The following is an 8,248-nucleotide window of genomic DNA, read 5'->3' as shown; positions in this document are numbered from 1 at the left end:
AAAGCATAAGCTAAATAGTGTTAATAACAGTGAGACACGTTTAAGTGAGACTCATTTATTCTCGTGCACCATCAGTGTTTCTTTCTCATGCGCTGGTTGTTGCACAAAGCTCCACCCAGGATTTGGAGCTCTTCCAACCATAACAACAGAACAGTCTTTTGTAGGACAAAAGCTTGGCGGAATTTTAATTTCTGTGGTTTCACACTGAGTGTAAATCTGGTTGGGCTTATTCTCATTTCTAAGTGATTCTCAGCTCAAGGCTGCTTCAGGGGGGGCCTGAAGAATTGACTGTCTGCATAGAAATCCTGAGGAGCGCCATTTGTATAAGCTGCGCATTGAAATGATGCTTTCATTGTCTCAACCAGCTGTTTTTGGTCTCATTATCCAGCCCATGGGTACCATTACAAGCCAGCTCGCTTTTGTTTTCTTGCAATTAAAGAATAATTTGTTCTCTAGTGACAAAGCTACAGTGTCTTCCTGAGTCTGCCTCACAGTACGGGTTGATGGGTGAAACATTTATTCTTTCTGACACTTGTCTGTCTGAGGTAATGGAAAACGAGTAATTTTATTGTAGATATGGGCGCTCCGCTGCCGTGAGCTTACAGGGTTGCCGTGGCAACACAGCCTCAATTCTCCCGTGAAAGAAACGCGAAGCCTTTTCGGCTGGCCGTGACCCCGAGCAGCCGCTGTCGGTCAGAGTCGAATATTTTATTGACTGAACCAAAAGGCTGTCTTTACTTTCATTAGGAGCAGTCAGTTATTAGCAGTCTGCTATGCCTACAAACTTTTAGACATCAATACAAAAGGTTCATTTCTGAGAAACAAAATAGGAAAATACTACCAGACCACAGTCTTGGGACTCTGTTATGGAACAGGATGAGGATGGGGTAAAAAATTGGGGGTCAAGCCTTCTTTTTTCAGAATTTTCGAAGTTTTTTTTGTTTGGTTTTTTTCCACTTTAATTTCAGAATTCTTTATTTACTCTTAGAATTTACCTTTTTCCTGGAGAATTCGGGGAGGAAAAAAGTCAGAATTGGGAAAAAGAGTCATGGGCACATTTTTTTTCATTTTCAGTGTCCCCTAATCATTTTCCATACTCTGGGAATCTGTTTAAAAATGGTAAATTCAATCCAAAGGTGTTCATCTGTCGTCTGTTGCACTTCAGACCGACTACCCTGCAATCAGTGGACAGCCCACTCCACCACCTGAGCCACAACCACCCCTAAAACAGCTGCATTTAAAGCCGCTAACAAAACAAACTCACCACAGGTTCCATGCATCAGTTTTCATAGACCTGCCAATCACATCACATGAACTGTTGCTGACTTGGCGCGTGGATGCGTTCAGTTATTCTGGACTCTGTTAGGACTTCTAGTCCACATTGATTTAAAGATGAGGTTGAATGTGTATTTCTGACTTAAAAATCATTGACATTTGAGAATGCACAACACATTGACCAATCAAAAGCTTCAGAATGGCTTTGTTGCTTACATTTACACTTTGTTGTAAGACTGATCATTAAGGATTTATTGTACTTTGTGTCTGCCTTTCAGCACCTTTTAAAAGATAATTGTCCCAGGTCACCCTTTTCTAACTTTTGACAAACTCTGTGCTGACAGAGCTTTAGGAAAAATTATTTAAGTAGTCATTGAAGGCAGTAATGTTCCACAAACAGTAAGTGTTACATTATGTATCCCCTACCGCCAAAAAAAAAGTTCAAATATGCAGATTTTGGGGATCTGACTGTGTCTAAACAGCTATAGGAGCCAGATATCATTTATTTGTAAATTAGACCTACTTATTTTTAAAAAACTTTTTAATTAATAACCTTGATTTATAAGGTGCAAAGTGTCAGCGCAGTTATGGACATGACTGAACTACTTTGAAAAACTGCGCTGCGATTAACAGGCTGTTGGTTTCTGTTTTTATATCTTTGCAGCCTTTTGGACTACTTTTGAAATAGTTGCACAGCAGTAGGCTCATTATGCCTCGTGTGGAGTAACCAGCGCTAGAAAGTTTAAAATGGATATGTTGGATATTCCTTATGGTTTTTGAAGTTTTCCATGGACTTGGATAATTACCACAATTTGTTTTTCAGCTTGGAAGAAGATGAGTAATGCGGCGTTCTGCCTTTCAGGCTACCGTGAGGGTTCACATTTAGAAACAATTAGACTGTATTCTTGTCTTTCTGATGCAGGTCATGGTTTCTGCCACAGCTGCCGTACATCTGGCTTGTAGCCCTCAGTGCCAAGCTGCCACCAAAGTGGGCGTACACATGGGATATACTTAATATTTAAAACTTGTGCATTTGTCCGTCCTTTTAAAAACATGAAAGACGAAGGGATTTTCACACTGTGACTTTATATAGACACAGCAATGCTTTCTAGAGGGGCAGATGTGTTCTCTCAATGAGTGTTTTGTCATTGCACTATATGAAAGTGAATTATGAGATCATACAACCACTGAATTATTAATCCCTGACACACACGCTGATTCAAGAAGACATTTTGATGAATATCAAAAACATTTTGAGCCACTTGGTGACGTTAAGTTTGAATAGCTGTTTTTTTTTTTTGTTTGTTTGTTTTTTTGTTTTTTTTGTTTTCTCATTAATTTCAAGGTAATGCAGCTTCTCCAACATAGCTGAAGTGTACATGGTTACTAAAAATCAGCTCTAAATCGATGTGATGTGCAGAAAGTTCTGAACATGAGCAGAAATCTTGCAGAAACACACGAACTAAAAGGTCCATGTATGGATACATGAATTAATCACTGATATACACTTCTCACTATAAATTGGTGCATACAAACAATCAAAATAAAGGAAATTAAGTATATCCTATGCTGTTTTGTGTGTGGGGGGGGGGCAAGCCCTGCTTAATGAGTCCTTCCCTAAACAAAGTGCCCCCACATTCCCATTCTTCATGCACAAACTCTTCGTTCAAACCCCAAGATTTTGTCACATATAATGAATTCTATTGGCAACAGCAAACAAGTTGATAATTCTGGTGTGTGTACTGTTTTTAAACTATAATGTAGACATTGTGTTTAGAACTGGAGATAAAGTTGATCAACAGCCCAGGAGGTAAAGAATGAGAGACTGATATGGGAAACCTGGCACTGTAGAACAACATTATCATTCATTTTCTGGCCACTGGGTGAAAGTAAATGGTCTCTTCACACCATCCCAGCTCTATTTTTCATCTTTACCAAGTCCAAAGGGATAGACCCGGAAGCTGCTAAATGCTTCACTGTGTCCAAAGGCATTTCCCAGCTGTATCAGTCAAGTGTTTGGTGCTGAGCAGGAACTGTAAAGCTGATTTTACAGCTTTTTCTTGCCCAGGAATAAAAAGGAGTCTTATTTTAGCCATACCCAAAATATTTTCAGCAAATAGTCTCACCACGCCCCCTCAGACTCCACTCAGCTCTCCCAACAGTGTAATGATTGTCCGTGAAGCACATGATCTCATTAGTTTCTGAGGAAACGGGCATCCTGTCTCCACTTGAGCGACGAGACTCTTCTGCCGGGCAGAGACTAACGAAGGGCACACCGGCAGCTGTCGAGAAAGATTACAAAAGAAAGCACAACACAAGGCATCACAGTCTCTCGAACTGGTACTCTCCAAGTGGTAATCTGAAGGCAGGCTTATCGAGCTGTTTGCACAGCTTTCTTGTCAAAATAATTTCCTCCTCCTTACTACTGGTTGTCACTTATCTGCAGGAAGTAGACACCCTCATTTAACCCATGACTCCTCTGGGACAAGTATTCAAGTTACAATTGCAATTGTATGCTTTGGGGCTGCTGACGGACTGCGTGCAGCTTAATGATTAATTACAGGCTACAGGCGCACAAGGAGTCCGCCTTTTTTAATAGCTAATTGTACTGTTTTACGCACTGATGTCAATCAGTATTATGTAGAGAGTTAAGTAACCTAAAAATGAAAACTGAAGCGTCCTTGGCTGGTCACATCAGGAGGAGAATTGCACTTGTTTGCGAACTCTTTATCTGTATTTGTTCAGGCAAGGTTAACTAGCTCTGTGTTCGCTTTCCTTCCCTCATAGAGGGCCAGTAGAGCCACAGCCTTTGAGGACTTCCACCAGAGCAGGCATGGGTTTAATCGCCTGTAACGTTCTGGTCTGGGAGGGGACACCATGTCAGTTTCAGTTTCTTAAAAGCCTTGGAAATGAAATTTCTCCATCAGCCTCCTCCTGGCGTGTTTTGGTCCAACACAAAGACTGTTTTCTGACAGTTCTGTTATTTTCTGTTGAGGTATTTCTGGGTTTTTTTATGTTCATCTCTTTGCATTTCTTACTGGCTTGTAGATGAGAGGGCACCATGAGTGAGGATTTAGCAATATCTGAATATGTATTTATCGCCAAACTCAGTCCTATCAAACCACATCGTGTTATGCTGACAGCATCTAATATATAATGTATAATATAGCTGCTAACCCCTTTTAGATTTTACTTACACTTCTGATTTGCCCAAACAGACTGATTTGTGTAATTTCGGGAGTCACCCGCCACTCGAAAATGTGTCACTTTAAGCTCTTGGGTGTTTGATTATCACTGAGTACAGCGTTAAGTTTGACTGAGTGACTTTTTCATATTCAGCTGCTGTGTTTTCCAGTATTGTGGCTCTTTGAGTCATGCACTCTGAATACTTGACCCTATCACAGGCATACTCATCCAAGGACACTGGTCCTGCTGATAGCTTTGTGATTAGATACATATTCGAAACCTTGTTTTTAGGAACTTTTAAGCCCAGTCTCGGTTTTTGACTCCTGAGCTTCCAGTCAGCAACCCACCAACTGCTGCATTATCTTTCTTCAAAAAACACCAAACTTTCATCTGGGCTGGGTCGTGCTGTTCTTTATCCTGTTCCTGCAGTATGTTTTTTTTTTTTTTTATCCCAGATGGTGTTTTGGCTCCTGATGTTTGACCACAAACCCAAACACATGTACAACTCAATAGGATTATCATAGCTGTGCTGCAGTATCCCATACATGGCTCAGCTTTAACAGCAAGGACAGCTATTTAAGAATTCCCCTCCCGACATGACTGGAATACCTTGGGAACTTGCCAGAGACCAGACAGAGCCAAATGCACCAGCTCTTCACATGACCTGCTTGCCTGAGAGTCTTTGCACCACTAACTCTTTAGCAGAATCCCAGAATATCTTATAAACTTTGACGTCAAGCAGTTGGACCGCACAGAAATTCCCCTTGTCTACCCACCCAAAGTGTGCGGTGTGGAGTGTGCCACCAGAATAATTATACATATTTCAGTGGTTAATTAGAATGAGTTAACTGATGCGTTTAATAAGCCATCATTTGGAGCACTGAGAGGACGAGCCTCTTTTGTCAGAGGGCCAATTAGAGCTCCTGTTGCTGCTCTCTGGGGTGGGCTTCCATTAGTGTGTGTGAGTGTGTGGCTGTGTGTTTTAAAACATAAAAATAGAAGCCTTATTAGCCAGCATAGCTGTAGGGATCACAATGTTGGTCAGTCCAGACTGAAATTTTATACAGATGTGTCCTACTGATTTTGGGGGATGGTCAGCTCTTAAAGGGGGGGCTCCAGCAATTTAGTACTGCGCTTCTGTGAAGGTGGGGAACTCATGATAGCTAAAAGCATCAAAGCAGGAATACTGACATTGCCATTAATTTACAGTCATGGTAAAAAGAAAATACACCCTAGTTCAATTCTGAGGTTTTCCATATCAGGACATAATAAAAAATTAACAGCAAAACATGGCAAATTACACTGTGTCTTTATTCAACAGAAACAAAGTGAAAATGTAGAAGCAGTGTGTGAAAAACTAAGTACCCCTCATGATTCAGTAGCCTATAAAACAACTTTCAACAGCAGTAGCTTGAAGTAATGTTTTCTGTGTGACCTTATCCGTCTGTCGCATCATTCTGGAGGAATTTTGGCCCACTCTTCTACACAGCATTGCTTCAGTTCTTTGAGGTTTGTGGGAATTTGTTTATGCATGGCTCTCATCCTGCCACAGCATTTCAATCAGGTTGATCCGGACTTTGATTGGGCCATTTCAGCGCCTTGATTCTTTTCTTTTTCAGTCATTTTGTTGTAGATTTGTCTGCTGTGGTATGGATCATTTTCCTGATCCAATTTGGGCAAAGCTTTCACTGTCTGACAGATGGCCTCATATTTGACTCTCGAATACTTTGGTATACAGAGGAGTTCCTGGTTGACTCAATGACTGCAAGGTGCCCAGGTCCTGTGGCTGCAAAACAAGCCCACATCATCACCCCTTTATCACCGTGCTGACAGTTGGAATGAGGTGTTTGTGCTGATATCCTTTTGGTTTGGTTTCTCTGTGTATTATAGCCAAACATTTCCACTTTGGTCTTGTGTGTCCAGAAGGACATAGTTCCAAAAGCCTTGTGGTTTGTTCAGATACAACTTTGCAAATCTAAACTGTGCTCCCATGTTCTTTTTAGAGAGTAGAGGCTTTCTCCTGGAAACCCTTCCAAACAAGCCATACTTGTTCAGTCTTTTTTTAATTGTACTGTCAAGAACTTTAATACTTGGAAATTCCAACTTCCAACAGAATCACATCACACCATGATTCACACCTTGGCTCACGTGACCCTTAATCACATAATGACAGGGAGGTCAGGGACTCTCAGCACCACCTCCAGGGGGCAAACCCATGCGAGGGCATCTCCATCAGGTTTTAGAACTGAAGGAGCGACTCAGAGAAGTGAAACTTCTTCACAGACCAAAAGTCCAGTTGCCTTCTGTTCAAACACTTAGGATGACTGAGCACCTTCACAGCATGCTAACAACTAAGTTTATTAGAAGGGGAACTGGCTAAACATTGGCATATTGGCTCATTGTTAGTATGCTGATGGCTACTTAGCTTCTCAGCCACTTAGCCCTGGAGAACAGTGTGGTTGCAAACCCTGCGTTCTTAATAAAGTGCATCTTTTTTTATAAACTAATTAAATCATTAGCACTAATGGGACTTATCAGTTATTTCACAGAGATAATGAACACTGTACAACCTTTTAGCCAGCTGCTTCTGAGCTAATATTAAAAGTAAATGCAATGAATTGCTTTGTTCTTCAAATGGCTTTAGGCTAATTAGCTAATGGAAGTGTGTATAATTGAGTCCAAACTCTGTTAGTAAAAAGCTGCAGTCAGCTGCCTCTGGTCTTCTGTTATCTTTGAGCGGCAGAGCTGCTGCTGCATGCCTCTCTCTGCTCCTCTGTAGGTGCAGAGCAGTGGCAGGCAGCTTCCTTTGGCCGGGGCCTGTGCAGGCAGTGAGCTGGCAGTCTGCTCTCTGACTGTGACATCACTTTTCCAAACACTTACCACTGGAAGTTTGTCCATATATGGAAGAGCTCTACTTTCTCCTGACTGTCAGGGCTATCCCGCTTTCCTGCTCCGTGTGTGTGTGTGTGTGTGTGTGTGTGTGTGACAGAGAAAGATAGTTTTACCGTACAAGGCAGACAGACTTGGCCATCTCTTCACGTGTTTGCAGGAGCTTTGTGGTGACTCTATTGAGAGAAAATTGACTCAAAATATCCGTGTGTCTGTAATGCTGGATTTGTGCGTGACTCAAATATCTGTGTCTGTAATGCTGGATTTGTGCGTAACTTGCTGGATTTGTAATTTTTTGTAATACACGAATCACCTGATACACACACACACACACACACACACACACACACACACACACACACACACACACACACACACACACACACACACAAAACTAAAGTTACACACGAATCACCTGATACACACGCACAAAACGGCGGTTACGAGTGCACAAAGTTTTTGAGACACATTTCACGCTTCCGGTGAGCTCCCAGATTCGTGCGTAACTTGGTGCATTTAAATGCTGGTACAAAGCTGGGTCATCTGAGTTTTGTTCTGGGTCTAGTGTTTTTTCCCGCTGAACTTATTTCACTCTATACTTGTGCCGAAGTGGCAAAGGCTACGTTCACACTGCAGCCTGAAGTGACCCAATTCCGATTTTTTTTGTGAAATCCGACTTTTTTTTTTGCGCGGTCGTTCACGTTTCCAAATATATGCGACTTGGATGTGATCTGTGTGTGAACAGCAGACGAACCTGAAAGCAGGCCCGGTTCTAGCCCACTGTAGTTGGGTGGGCAGACTGAAAATGTAGGTGGGCAAGTATATATTTAATATGACACAAAATATTAGGCTATATTTGTTTGTTTTTTGGGAGTTGAATACAGCCCTAGTAGGCACA

Source organism: Archocentrus centrarchus, chromosome 22, assembly GCF_007364275.1.
Source record: "Archocentrus centrarchus isolate MPI-CPG fArcCen1 chromosome 22, fArcCen1, whole genome shotgun sequence".
Classification (NCBI taxonomy): Eukaryota; Metazoa; Chordata; class Actinopteri; order Cichliformes; family Cichlidae; genus Archocentrus; species Archocentrus centrarchus.
This window is presented reverse-complemented; position numbering follows the sequence as displayed.